The following is a 14,589-nucleotide window of genomic DNA, read 5'->3' as shown; positions in this document are numbered from 1 at the left end:
GACCATTCAAGCATTTGCACAGCCCAGTATATAACAAAATCACAATGCCCATGGCTGGATCCATGAGGTAGATCAAGCATGAGAACAGAAGCCGGGCAATATTTTCTGAGCACCCACTGTGTCCCACATGTGCTCAGCACTCAGGAACTCTCTCAACAACGAGGAGGTGGGTATACTATGACCCACACATGACAAGTGGGAAGTATCTAGCATGGAGCAGTGCTGGGCCTTGAGCTCTGTAATTTCATCGTAGGGCTTGGTCACCCACCTACTAGGCTAGAACACAAGAAGTGTGACTTGAGCTCTGTAATTTCATCGTAGGGCTTGGACACCCGCCTACTAGGCTAGCATATAAGAAGTGTGACCATGAGAACTGGATAGCTGCTAATGACTGAGTGACCTCCCTCCTGTGTCCTGCCCAGGAAAAATGGAAGTGTTGGACTAGATGATCTTTGCGTCCTCTCCAGCCCTGTGCTTCTATGCCTCTGAGATGTCTACTATCACATTAATGTGAAAACTTCAGGCTAAAGCAGCCCTGTCTTGAACACCCTGCAAGAGAGAACAGTTACTGAATGACCAAAGGAAGGTCCACAGAAGACGGCACCAGCACGGGTCCTGGTGCTTGTTATAATCAGGATCACAGACCCACAATGCTTAGAACTATAGGATCATGCAATCAGTTGTCTCAGCAGGAATATTTGAGTGTGAAAGAGGATACTCTTAATAATTATGTAAAAACAAGAAGAGAAATTGGGACCATTTAGGACAAACTCAAACACATGGTCACCACATTCAGAGCTGAAAGGCCCCCGACACACTCAGGAAGCCAACATCACATGCGCTGTAAGCTGCTTGAAGTGCAGCAGATATAATAGTTCATTTGATCTTCACAACAGCACTGTGAGGTAGTATATTATATTCCTCTGTATAAGTAAGGAAACTGAAGTGCAGAGAGGTGAGAAAATGGACTGTTTCCAAAGAGCAGGCTCTTTCCAGTGGGCCAGACTGGGAGGGTTTCTAGGGTTCATCAGGCCAGTGATACAGAACTAAGCACACTGAACAGAAACAAGAGCTGAAATAGCAACAAGCACCTAAGTTATACATGAGTTTTCAACGCCTGAAAAAATGATCGAAATATTTGCAGGGAGTTCCCATTGTGGCTAAGCACAAATGAATCTGATTAGCATCCATGAGGACGCAGATTTGATCCCTGGCCTCACTCAGTAGGTTAAGAATCCAGTGTTGCTGTGAGATGTGGCATAGGTTGCAGACATTGCTCAGATCTGGTGTTGCTGTGGCTGTGGTGTAGGCCGGCAGCAACAGCTCCAATTTAACCCCTAGTCTGAGAACCTCCATATGCCACGAGTGCGGCCCTTAAAAAAAAAAAAAAAAAAAAAAATAGAAAAAAAAAATCTGCAAACAACGCAACTGACTAGGAATTTATTTCCAAAATATACAAACAGCTCACTCAACTCAATATCAAAAAAATAAACAACCCAGTCAAGAAATAGACAGAAGATCTAAAAAGACATTTCTCCAAAGAAGACATACAGATGACCAACAGACACATGAAAAGATGCTCAACATTGCTAATTATTAGTAAAACGCAAATCAAAACCATAATGAGCTATCACCTCACACCAGTCAGAATGGCCATCATCAAAATGTCTACAAGTAATAAAGGCTGGACAGGGTGTGGATAAAAGGGAATCCTCCTACACTGTCAGTAGACATGTAATTGGTACAGCCACTATGGAGAACAATACAGAGGTTCCTCAAAAAACTAAAAATAGAACAACTACCATATGATTCTGCAATCCCATTCCTAGAGACATACAAGAGGAAAATATAATTTGAAAAGATACGTGTACCCCAATGCTCATAGCAGCACTAGAGTAGCCAAGACATGGAAGAAACCTGAATGCCCATCAACAGATGAATGGGATAAATAAGATGTTTTATATCCATCTATCTATCTACCCATCTACTTATCAATAGATATAGTAGAATATTAATCAGCCATAAAAATGAAATATTGCCATTTGCAGTAACATGGATAGATCTAGAGATTATCATACCAAGTAAGACAAAGAAGACAAATATCATATGATATCACTTATATATGGACTCTAAAAAATGATACAAGTGAACTTATTTACAAAACAGAAACAGACTCACAGACATAGAGAACAGACTTGTGGTTGCCAAGGGGAGTGGGGAGGGAGTGGGATGGACTGGAAGTTTGGGTTTGTAGATGCAAACTATTACATTTAGAATGGATAAGCCATGAAGTCCTGCTGTATAGCACAGAGAACTACATCCAGTCTCTTTGGATAGACCAGGATGGAAGATAACAGAAGAAAGGGAATGTGGGAGTTCCCGTCATGGCTCAGTGGTTAAGGACTCTGACTAGGAAACATGAGGCTGCCGGTTCGATCCCTGGCCTTGCTCAGTGGATTAAGGATCCGGCATTGCCATGAGTTGTGGTGTAGGTCACAGATGCGGCTCGGATCTGGTGTTGCTGTGGCTGTAGTGTAGGCCAGTGGCTACAGCTCCAATTAGACCCCTAGCCTGGGAACCTCTATATACCACATGTGAAGCCCTAGAAAAGACAAAAACAAAAACAAACAAACAAAAAAAAAACAAAAAACAAAGGGAATGTATATATATGTATGACTGGGTCATTTCTCTGTATGGCAGAAATTGGCACAACACTGTAAATCAACTGTGCTTTAATAAAAATTAATTAGTTAATTAAAAAATAAAATAAAAGCCAAACAGAAATCATATTCTTAAATGGAATGAGACTATCCTATTGAGATCACTGCTATGAAAAAATGATCACTTTGCTGTGATTTTGGCAGGGTGCTATCAGTTTCATGTGACCATACTACTTTGTTCATTAGAGGTTCTAAATGGAAGATGTATATTTCTATGGTTATTAAAAATGGGAAATCTAACTGATTATGATTTACTTTGCCAAATCAGTCAGCACAGGCTAGGTTACACTGGGATAACAAACAATTTCAAATCTTCAGTGCTTTAGAACAGCAAATATATGCCTCTGCTTCTGCTGCCTGTCTGCTGTGTCAGCGAAGTTGCTGCGTCATTGTCCTCACTCCAGGACCCAGGCTGACCGGGCAGTCCCCATCTAGAACACTGCCTTGCTACTGTGGACCGAAATGAGAATCCTAAGGATCTTTCACTGGAGACGAAATGTTTAATCTCCCTCTCACAGCTCACTGACCAGAACATGTCCAGTGGCCTGGTGCAGCCATGAGGGAACGTGGCAATGCCACCCTACCATGTGCCTGGAAGAGGTGAGCTTTTGAAATATTTGGTGAAGTGCATGGATGACTACCAAGCTTAAGGAGGTTTTGTAGAGTCTAATTCCATCAGCGAAAACCTACTAAACACTGGTTTTCCAGGCATTGTATTAGGCACTGAAGATAGGACATAGTCTTTAGTATTTTTTAATAGAAAACGCAGGGAGGTTTGAGGTCATTTATTATACAAATGTCTTTGTTGATAGGAAGTTTTAAAAATCCAGCTCTAGCCCAGCTTCTTTTGTAGAGGAGGAAACTAAAGCCCAGAGATGTGCCCAAGATGACCCAGCTAGAAAACCGGTTTCCAAACCCCAGCACTCCATTAAAGCAAGTGGAGAAAGAAGGTTTACAAACATCTCTATGTTTAGAAACCTCCCTTGAAAGTTGCATAAGTGAGCCAGAGTGTCCTGTTTATACAGAAATGACCAAGGAATGTAGACAAGGCAGCCACTTTGAAGGGTATGACAGAGGCCAGGAAGGCCATGAACTGTAAATAGGGCCATAAAAGCTAGGATCAGCCGCTCTGACCTGGCACCAGGCTACGTGCCAGGCTCTTGACAGAGTCACCTGTATTACTACTTAGCCATTTGAGATGGATGATTCCCAGCCTGTAGAAGTGGAGACTTCTCATGAAACAGCCTCAGTTATATGGTTAAAAAAATAAACTGTTCGAAGTGTCTCACAATGAGACTGATGTCTATCCACTTCTACAATGCCTTCTTTGCCCCACGAAACATCTCTGGAATAAAGCAATGGACTGGACATCTCCCCAGGGCAGCATGGGGTGGGCAAATTCTTTGGAGCTTATCATGTTTGCCTCGAATCTCAGTTCTCTCACTTAGTTGCTGTGCAATGTACATTACCTTTCTGTTTCAGATCCCTCATCTGTTGAACAGGGATCATAATACCTGGCATTGTGGGCTTCCAAGACAAATTATATGGGAGGAATTGTGCAATGAACATGCCACTTGCCAAGTATTAGTTCTGGTACTCACTGAGCCCCAAAGGAATGTTAGTTTCCGTTACCCTTCCCTTTAGTGGTCATATTTTTCCAGACCAAAAATTTGATTTGTTTATGTACCTAACATTGTGTTAGGCTAAGCTGTGGTAACAAAGAGACAAAATTTCAGTGGCTTAACACAATCGAAATGTATTTCCTGCTCACTTAACAGTCCTGAGTGCATGTCGGCTGGGCCAACTCTCCGCCATACTGATCAAGGCTTGAAATATTTACTGTGTAGCTTCCAAGGTGACCCTAGGTGTCGACATCTCAGTGGGCTGGAAGAGAGAAGGAGCTGGGAGAAGCAAATGTGGGAGGCTGATGTGGGCCAGGCCTGGAGGTGGAGCCACTACTGGGCTTACAGTCCCTTGGAGAGAAAGCAGAGACTCGGTCACACCTAAAGTAAGGGAGCCTGGGAAATCTTATCCAGCTGCCCGCTCAAGGGGAAAAGGGATTTTTGTGGACACTTTTCAGTTTTGATAATTAATCAAGAGCAAACTGTGCTTCTTTTTAGCTTTTCTCTCCAGAAAGAGGAGACAGAGTTGCCCTGGGAGCTTCTGGAGGGGCAAACATAGACTTGATCTAAGCTTTGAATTTTAAAATAAAGTATTATGATTCTGATTATCCTTTAAAACAGCATCAATTTAACTTTTATTAGATATCACAGCCAGGGATACAAAGATGGAAAAAGAGGTAAGGGAAGTGAGCTGGAAGAATCAGAAAATAATGATAGATTAGCTCCCAAAGCACGAAGATATGTAACTATTTTATTAAATCATGGTTGAAAACAAAGGAAACCAGACTTGTCTAACAAATTTTCCATCAACAAATACTGTTAAGTGCAAAAATATTGCCTACATTGTTTTTTTCACAGCTCTGCATTTAGTAGAACTGCCTAAGAGATTGTACATAGGATTTTAAATTTAAGTATATTTTTTTCCTACTCTTGAAAGGAGCACATTCACATTGTAGTGAAAGCAGTTCTTAACAAGCTTTGTTTTCAACCAGCTGAAAACATTTTATACATTTCTCTAAACTGTTGTTCTCCACATTCCATTCTTTTTGAAAAAAAAATCACAGACACTACAGATGAAAGAAAGGAAGAAAGGAGGAAAGAAAGAAAGAAGGAAAGAAAGAGAGAGAGAGAAAGGGAAATTTGAGCTGGACTGGTAGCATGAATGAAGGAAAGGAAATACTTTATCTTAAAACAACTCTATGAAATAGGTTTATCATCACCCACTTCATAGGTAAAGCATTTAATTGATGATGATTATAGTGATAACAGACTCTTAGCATTAACTATGCACTGATCATGGTTCTAAGTGGTATATGTATGTATATATTTATCTAAATGTACATATAATAAATAAGACAAATATAAATATATCTATATTTGTATATATATATGTACACATTAAATGTGTATTTAATATATTTACTGTTAATTTTATTAACTATTATTTTTTTGCAATGTAATTCATTTTATTTATTTTTATTTATATATATATTTTTTCTACTGCACAGCATGGTGACCCAGTTACACACACATGTGTACATTCTTTTTTCTCATAGTACATGTTTCATCATAATTGACTAGACAGAGTTCCCAGAGCTACACAGTAGGATCCCAGTACTAATCCATCCTGAAGGCAACATTCTCCATCTATTTACCCCAAGCTCCCAGTCCCTCCCCTTCTCTGTTGGCAACCACAAGTCTGTTCTCCAAATCCATGATTTTCTTTTCTGTGGAAAGATTCCTTTGTGCCATATATTAGATTCCAGATATAAGTGATATCATATGGTATTTATCTTTCTCTTTCTGACTTACTTCACTCAGAATGAGAGTCTCTAGTTCCATCCATGTTGCTGCAAATGGCATTATTTTGTTCTTTTTATGGCTGAGTAGTATTCCATTGTGTATATATACCACATGTTCCTGATCCAATCATCTATCAGTGGACATTTGGGTTGATGCTCCTGGGTTGGAAAAATTAATATTGTAAAAATGGCCGTACTACCCAAAGTAATCTACAGATTCAATGCAATCCCTATCAAATTACCCAGGACATGTTTCACAGAACTAGAACAAACAATCCAAAAATTTAGATGGAACCACAAAAGACCCAGAATTGCCAAAGCAATACTGAAGAACAAAAACCAAGCAGGAAGCATAACTCTCCCAGACTTCAGGCACCATTACAAAGCCACAGCCATCAAGACAGTGTGGTACTGGTACCAAAACAGACATACAGACCAATGGAACAGAACAGAGAACCCAAAAATAAACCCAGACAACTTAGGTCAGTTAATCTTTGACAAAGAAGGCAAGAGCATAAAATGGGAAAAAGAGTCTTTTCAGTAAGTATTGCTGGGAAACCTGGACAGCTGCATGCAAATCAATGAAACTAGAACACACCCTCACACAATGCACAAAAATAAACTCAAAATGGCTTAAAGACTTACATGTAAGACAAGACACCATCAAACACTTGGAAGAGAACATGGGCAAAACATTCTCTGACATCTACCTTACAAATGTTTTCTCAGGTCAGTCTCACAAAGCAATGGAAATAAGAGCAAAAATAAATCAATGGGACCTAATCTAACTGACAAGCTTTTACACAGCAAAGGAAACCAAAAAGAAAACAAAAATACAACTTACAGAATGGGAGAAAATAGTTTCAAATGATGCAACTGACAAGGGATTAATCTCTAAAATATACAAACAACTTATACAGCTCAACAGCAAAAAAGCCAACAACCCAATTGAAAGATGGGCAAAGGACCTGAATAGACATTTCTCCAAGGAAGATATACAGATGGCCAACAATTACTTGAAACAATGCTCAACACCCCTGATTATTATAGAAATGCAAATCAAAACTACCATGAGATACCACCTCACACCAGTCAGAATGGCCATCATTAATAAGTCCACAAATAACAAATGCTGAAGGGGGTGTGGAGAAAAGGGAACCCTTCTGCATTCTTGGTGGGAATGTAAACTGGTACAACCATTATGGAGAACAGTATGGAGGTACCTTAGAAAATTATACATAGAACTACCATATGACCCGGCAATCCCATACTCTTGGGCATATATCTGGACAAAACTCTCCTTAAAAAAGACACAGGCACTCGCATGTTCATTGCAGCACTATTCACAATAGCCAAGACATGGACTTTTATTAATTATTAATATATCTTATTTAATCCTTGCAACAAGCAATGGAAGAGGTGCTACTGTTACTCCCATCCTAAGTATGGGTTACCTGCTTTCACAGCCAGCCACCCCTTTCCTGGTCTCTGGATATGAGAGTGAGTGAGGTCAGTAACATGTTCAAGGTCACAGAGGTCACAAGCAGTTGAGATTTGGAATCAGGCATTCTGGTCCATGCTCTAACCATCACACACACTGCCTCAAAGAGATCAGTATATTTAAATATATGCCCAAGATCCCCCTGGGAGACAGTAGCAGATACAGGATGAATCCTGGTGTGTCTGCCTATGAAGCACCACTTTCTCTTCTGCTCTACACTGTCACTATGACAGAAGGATGGAGTGAAGAGCAGATGGAAAGGACATTTTCAGTGAAGTTCAGCTCAAGCAAAGACCAAAAGAAGGCAGAAAAATGTCTCCAAAACATACACCCTTGCATTTCTGACCTCCGGTGCCTAAATGCTAGCAGCTAATTTTGTGACTCAGTGGAAATTCTTCCTTGGTGACACAGGCCACAACTCCTGGTCCAAGATACATACCATCAACATGTTTATTCACATGCAGAAAGGTCTTCTCAAGTCAGGGCCTGGGTTGTCATGGCAGCAAGAGAGGACAAGGAAACACTTGAGAAATATCCAGAGACCAAGAAAGGGGTGGCTGGCTCTGAAAGCAGGTAAACCAGAGCAATCCTGGTATCACCGTGGACCCCAAGAATATCTGAGCCAGAAGTGTCCTCTATCTCACCTGTAAAGGAAGGAACCGAGCTTCAGGAAGGTGTCACGTGCTCTGCTAAGCTTTAACTAGGTTATGTCATTAACTTCTTTAAACAACAACAAAAAAGAACCCAGTAAAATATGATACTCATTTGCAAGTGGGGAAATTGAGGCCCAGACATAGGATGCAACTTGTTCAAGGGAGAACTATGACTTAAGGCCAGAACTAATTCCAGGGCCTATGTTCTTAGCTGCAAATCCATATTCCCTAAAGACTGTGACTTTCCCAACAACACACGGCTCCAGATGACAGAGATGGAATAGGGTCCTGGCCTCTTTGTCCTCAAAGGACTTCTGATTTCCCGGCTATCAAACAGCAAGACCATCACCACATAGAGATCAGCACCACTTAACATTCTGCCCTTCATTGCACTGGAATGGGTCTTGTTCAAACTTCCCTTCCACAGCTCAACAAATAAGCAAACAAAAATAAAAGCTTAGCTTTCCATGAAACAGCAGTGTAAACATCTGGCAGCCTTGCTGGGCCTCGGCTTCCTCTGGCTGGGTCTAAGTGCACAACATGAGTGTATTTGGGTTACGAGACATTACTCACCCCCCTGCAAAAGCCAACCATCCCGAAAACTTAGTGAAGGAAATACAAGCACTCTTGTTTGTTGACCAAAAACTAAACAAATCATTTGAGGTTTAGGGTTCAAAAATCTTTCAAAAATGCAGTTCCCACATATTCAGTTGGGATATGTGTGAGGATGTGTGTGTGTTTGCTTAAATCTTGTCTGGAAGAAGATGGAGAAGAAATATAAATTTGTGCAAGTAACTTAAATCAATTCAAGGAGAAAGCAATTCTTTTTTTTTTTTTTCAGTTTTATGAGATGAAACTAGATCTCAAATACAGACCAGACTTTGACAAAAACCATCCAGTTGATTAAGTTTTCTCTACCATCTGGCTAACTTGGTGAGTCACTTGAGCTCTCTGGGATTTAATTGTAAATTGTAAATTTAATTGTATCCTCATTGTAAAATGAGGATGGTGTTAGGATAGTGTCAAATTGGCTGTGATAAGGATGGATTTAGAAAATAACATGAAAGCTGTATAGAGTCCTGCACACAGGTGAGAGGTTGTGTGAACTCCTGTCTCCTCTGGCAGGCACAGGTCCCACAGTGGCACCTCTTCTCCACAACCCACCACCCCAGCTGGCCACATGCTGATCCTTGGCTCTTTAAGGGCCTCGGGAAGACCTCATGTCTATAACCTCCCCTCTCCCACAAACGCCAGAATTTTTGCAGTATAGAGGTATCAAGTGAATTTGGTTGTGGATGGGAGGGAAAAAGAAAATGGAGATCTCCATATTGAAGAAAGTGTACGTTAATTAGCCACTCACAAATACCAACTAGGTTTTCCTCCCCCCAAGAGGGGAGGCAGCAGAGGAAGGCCATTCTAAGTAGCAGGGCAGAACATTCGTCTTTCTGTAGGGCATGGAAAGAGGACATCTATAGCAAGCTTGTATCATGGATAACACAGGTAGCATGGGCAAGGGGGAGGGCTGAGAGAGACTTAATCCGTGATGAATTATTTTCTAATAGCAGCCAACTGCACTTATGCCTCAAAAAGAGTTACTTTATAATTATATGCATCAATTAATGAATGAATAATTTAAAATGAAGCAATATAAGAAGAGTTCTGCTTTGATAAACTTATGCAAGATGTGCTAATCCATAAATGAAGGAGGAGCTGATTTTAATTTCAGCCTGTCTATCATTTTTATGTTTTATGGCTTTATTTGATTTTATTTTGATTTGCATATGTGGGAGGGACACCATAATCCTTCTAGTGTTTTGGATATCTAGTGACTCTGACTCTGATCCAGGGATCTAGTGACCCTTGAATGTCAAGAGCACCTAAGAGAAGATCAAAGAGAACCCCTGTAGTCCTGCTACCTGACATCACAATAGCAGATAAGCACTGAGCATAAGAAATGGCACACTTCAGCAGGAACATGGCGCAAACAGCAGTAACTGTAACTCAGTAGAAGGGACCAGTATTCAAGTCATGAGGACAGGCAGGGTCAGCAGAAAAAGCACAGTTTTGAGGAACTTTGAGAATCAAGAGGAACAGGACAGAGGTTGTCTTAGAAACCAGGTAGGAGAAGGTAGCAGCCAGAAGGTTGACCAAGCAACAGAAGGAAAGATATTCTGTATGCAGCACTGGCAAGAAACAATGTCAAGCTTGGCTGGAACGGTGGGTGACATTTCCCCCATCCCTACATGGATGGAGAAACCATGATTAGACACATGTCAAAACCCTCCAATCAGGGAAACGAGGGCACTGTTCTGGTGTATGAGAGTCTTTGTCATTAAACTTGAGAAGAGGAAGGAGCAGCAGTTACACAGAAGGAACGTGGAATAGGAAAGATCAGGTGAATACACACCACTTCAAAACCAGTGGCAGAGGAGGGAAGACTAGAAGACAGGGCCAAATGATAGGAGCTTGAGAGATGCTGGAAGGGATAGGAGAATGAGGCCAAAGTAAGAGATTTCAGAACATTTTTCAAAGACAGGTGGTATTTAGTGTGGATCAGGCTAGCTTAAAAGTCCAGGTCAGTATGAATACCGAGCAAACACCGTGATCTAAGCAAGGCCATGCCACCCAAACTTGGCCTGCCCCTGGCATCATTGTTGAAATTCTGCAAGGTGCAACCACATGTGAATCTGAGATCTGAGATGGGGATTGGAGATGAGAGATGAAAAAGTAATGTCATTTTAACAGGCAGAGTAAGAATTCCTCCAAGGGAAACTCTTTATTTATTAAAATAGTTTAAAGCAGCTTGAAATGAAAAAGTACCATTCTAGGCGGTGCAGAAGCAGAAGCAAAGGCATGAAAAGAGCGAAATAATGAACACTACATCCAAAATTAATAGGAGTTTGGGGGTATAGGAAAAAGAGAAGATTAGTGAAAAGGAAGGAAAATGGAGAGAAAAGTTAATGAAATGGCACAAGACGAGGCCACTGTACAGAATGAGAACAGTGGAAACTCCTGGTTGCCAAGGTTGCCATAAGACATCTAACAACAATGAGACTTTGTATCAGTTAAATATTGCTTTATAACAAGTAATCCCCAAACGCAAAACAATAAGAAGATATTTCTTGCTCACACTTTTGTGAGCTGAAGCTCTAGGCTGGCTGGGCTCCAGACAGTGTGCTTGCTTCAGGTCCATGACACATGGCCTTCATTGTTCTGGGACCTGTGATGTACCTGGTACACATTTTTCTCTTGGCAATAGCAGAATTACAAGAGCCAGATCCCTTCTCACAAGCCCATTTCAAGCCTCTGTTTGAGTTACCTCTGTTGGTTGATCCAAGTTGCATGACCAAGCCAATTCTCAATGGAGTCAAGAGGTAAACTCCAATGGAGGAGGGGCTAGCAAGAGAAAGCAGATATTTGTTGAATAATGATCTAATCTACCAAAAGCCTCATGCTTAAATTTAAAGTTGTTTTCAGTGCTGCAATGTAAATTCCTTCTTAGACCTCTCTGCTAATCTTCAGTAAATATCCCACAATCGCAAGGTTTGAGCCAATTTTCATAGAAAGCAAGGCAGAGGAGCAACAGGGTACAGAACAGAGAAAGTAGATGGAAAAGAGTGAAGTGATTCATAAGAGAAAAAATAGAGGTGAAGATTGCCACCATCGCCTGAGTCCCCTGAAAGTCACAGGCATCTTGAGAAATGAAAGGAAGTAAGAACTGGAACCAATCAATCATCTTCTTTAGGGCCCTACCCATGGCACATGGAGATTCCCAGGCTAGCAGTCTAATCGGAGCTGTAGCTGCCAGCCTACACCACAGCCACAGCAATGCAGGATCTGAGCCATGTCTGCGATCTACACCACAGCTCATGGCAATGCAAGAGCCTTAACTCACTGAGCAAGGCCAGGGATTGAACCCACATCCTCATGGATACTAGTCAGGTTCATTAATTGCTGCACCACGATGCGAACTCCTAGAACCAATCTTCTCTAGATCTCAAGGAGAGCCCAACTCTCAACTGTGTTACCTAAGAGGTTACCTGTGATGTTAGTGAATGAGTCTAGACAGCAACTCATTGCTGGCAGAAGCTATGGCTGGACAGGGAAAGCTATAGAAGCCTGAGGATCATTCTGAACAACTGGGTAGAAAGCACCAAATTGGTCAAGACTGGAAAAAGAGAAGGACCCCAAATTTCTTGAGAACGGTGAGTTCTTTTTAATTTACTTTTTTATTATAATTGATTTACAATGTTCTGCAAATTTCTTCTGTACAGCAAAGTGACCCAGTAAGAATGAGATAAAAAACACAGTCTTCAGAAATGAGATAGTCATTGTAGAACTATTAGAAAGGCTAACTTGTAGTCACCATATACACTTAATTAGGGCACTTCAAATAACCCCTGAAACAGACAGCATTGAATATTGACTTTCAAGGAGATAAAGAAGGCATGAATTACCATATTGAAAACTTGATCAGTATCAGGATCTCTAAACACTACTTTACTGTCTGATTTAATCCTCACAGGACCTCTTCTCCCCAGAGGTAGGAATGATTATTTCCACTTTATGGATGAGGAAATAGGGTCAGAGTGGCTGACCTTTTTCTGATGGAAAGGCTAGGTTAAACATGCAAGGTGGTGGTGAAGCCACTCAGCTGTGGCAAGAAGAGGTATATGGGAGAAAAGGAGTCAGTGGATTGCCACACGGGGGTGTTTTGTTGGGTGGATTTATGAGGATTCTTGTCGTGCTAGTAGAGCTTGGAGGGAAATAAAAAGCCTAGATGAGCTTTTATGACTGTGAGTCACGTGACATTCTACAACCTCAAAGCCTTTACAGTTGCAAAGCAGATAAAGTCTGATCCCTTTGGCCTGAATGAAGAAAACATCTCTCAAGTTATGCATTAATCTCACCCTCTGTCTATCTTGACAGATTCCTCCTCTACTCTATCTCCATGGTCAGGAAAGGAAAAAAAAAAGCTAGGACAGGGGAGAGCTAACATTTAATAAATGCTCTTTTACACCATCTACATATGTCAATAGATTTTAAAATACCAAGTGATAAGATTATGCATAAGCACCTCTATGGCATGGCATTACGACAAGCTAGTGAATTTATAAAGAAAGGTAGAGTCACATAAAAAATTATTTTATTGGCTTTTAACATACTTACCTGTGCTTAGGACCCCTCGATAACCATCTTCCATAAGTTAAATGAAAATTTGTTGACACCAAAAAACAAAACAAAAGCGATCAAATAAACCCTCAAAATGGTCCTAACCACTTGATTATCTAGGCTTGGTTTGCCTTAAATAGGGTCTATATTTAATGCAATTAATGATGACACATAGAAATATTTTAAAAAACACAACTTTCTCAATGTTATGAAACAGCATCTTTCTGTGCATATGCCTGGATTTCAAGCTTCTTGCCCTTCCTGATAAATTTTATCTAAAAAATTGCCTGGAGAAAGATGGTAATTGAATATTTTTAGAGAAGATGAGGTGTGCAATTTGCTTTTCACTATATATTAACCATTTGCTTTTTGGAAGCTTTTGGATATACATCCAAATTTCTGTGGAAAATCTTTTCTGGTTTCAGTTTCTAGAGCACCTTGAAATATTCAGTTCAGTACTCAGTAACATGGAGGCTTCATAGACGCCAAAAACTGTCTGTAGTTAAAACAAACAAATAAACAAGCAAAAAACAACTGATGGGATTATGTCAAGAAGAATTGCTCCCAAAAGACAGAACACACATTTCTCCTTTACCGTGATTTCTCTTTACTTGTGCTCTCCACTGTTCTCCTAGAGAACTCATGTGATGCTCAGTTTATCAAGATAACTGGAAAGGCTCTTAAGGAAGACCATACTCCAAACTGTTGGGGATGTAATGCATTTATTTCTCCAAGTCTTCCGTTTTTTTTAAATCCTGGATTCCAGAGTTCCCTTCGTGGCACAGCAGAAATGAATCCGACTAGAAACCATGAGGTTTTGGGTTTGATCCCTGGCCTCGCTCAGTGGGTTAGGGATCTGGTGTTGCCATGAGCTGTGGTGTAGGTGGCAGTCGCGGCTCAGGTCTGATGTTGCTGTGGCTCTGGCAGAGACCGGCAGCAACAGCTTCAATTGGACCCCTAGCCTGGGAACCTCCATATGCCATGAGTGTGGCCCTAAAAAAAACAAAACAAAACAAAACAAAAAATCCTGGATTCCTTCTGGTTGCTCAAGTGCCAGTAGGATTGGTAGCTGGATGCTTGTGTGTTTCGGAGTCTGTTTTTATGGTAGTGGTTTGGTCT

At 40.8% G+C, this 14,589-nt stretch overlaps 1 long non-coding RNA gene across 1 annotated transcript in view; it reads right to left on the bottom strand.

The window, feature by feature from the left end:
* LOC102158676 (uncharacterized) overlaps nt 1-14,589 on the bottom strand; it is a 434,799-nt gene that overhangs the window by 14,117 nt on the left and 406,093 nt on the right. The window contains exons 8-9 of the long non-coding RNA XR_014808243.1: nt 8,085-8,289; nt 6,155-6,303 (exon numbers count right to left, since the gene is read on the bottom strand). This is a non-coding gene — a long non-coding RNA (uncharacterized LOC102158676). The remainder of the gene's footprint in view (nt 1-6,154; nt 6,304-8,084; nt 8,290-14,589) is intronic.

This window comes from Sus scrofa, chromosome 6 (genome assembly GCF_054392235.1).
Source record: "Sus scrofa isolate SSC_HxYL_T2T_F1_AM1 chromosome 6, Sscrofa_HxYL_maternal_Yorkshire_Landrace_v2.0, whole genome shotgun sequence".
In the NCBI taxonomy this organism is placed as follows: domain Eukaryota; kingdom Metazoa; phylum Chordata; class Mammalia; order Artiodactyla; family Suidae; genus Sus; species Sus scrofa.
Note: the sequence above shows the minus strand (reverse complement) of the source record. Positions and strands in the feature narration are given on the sequence as shown.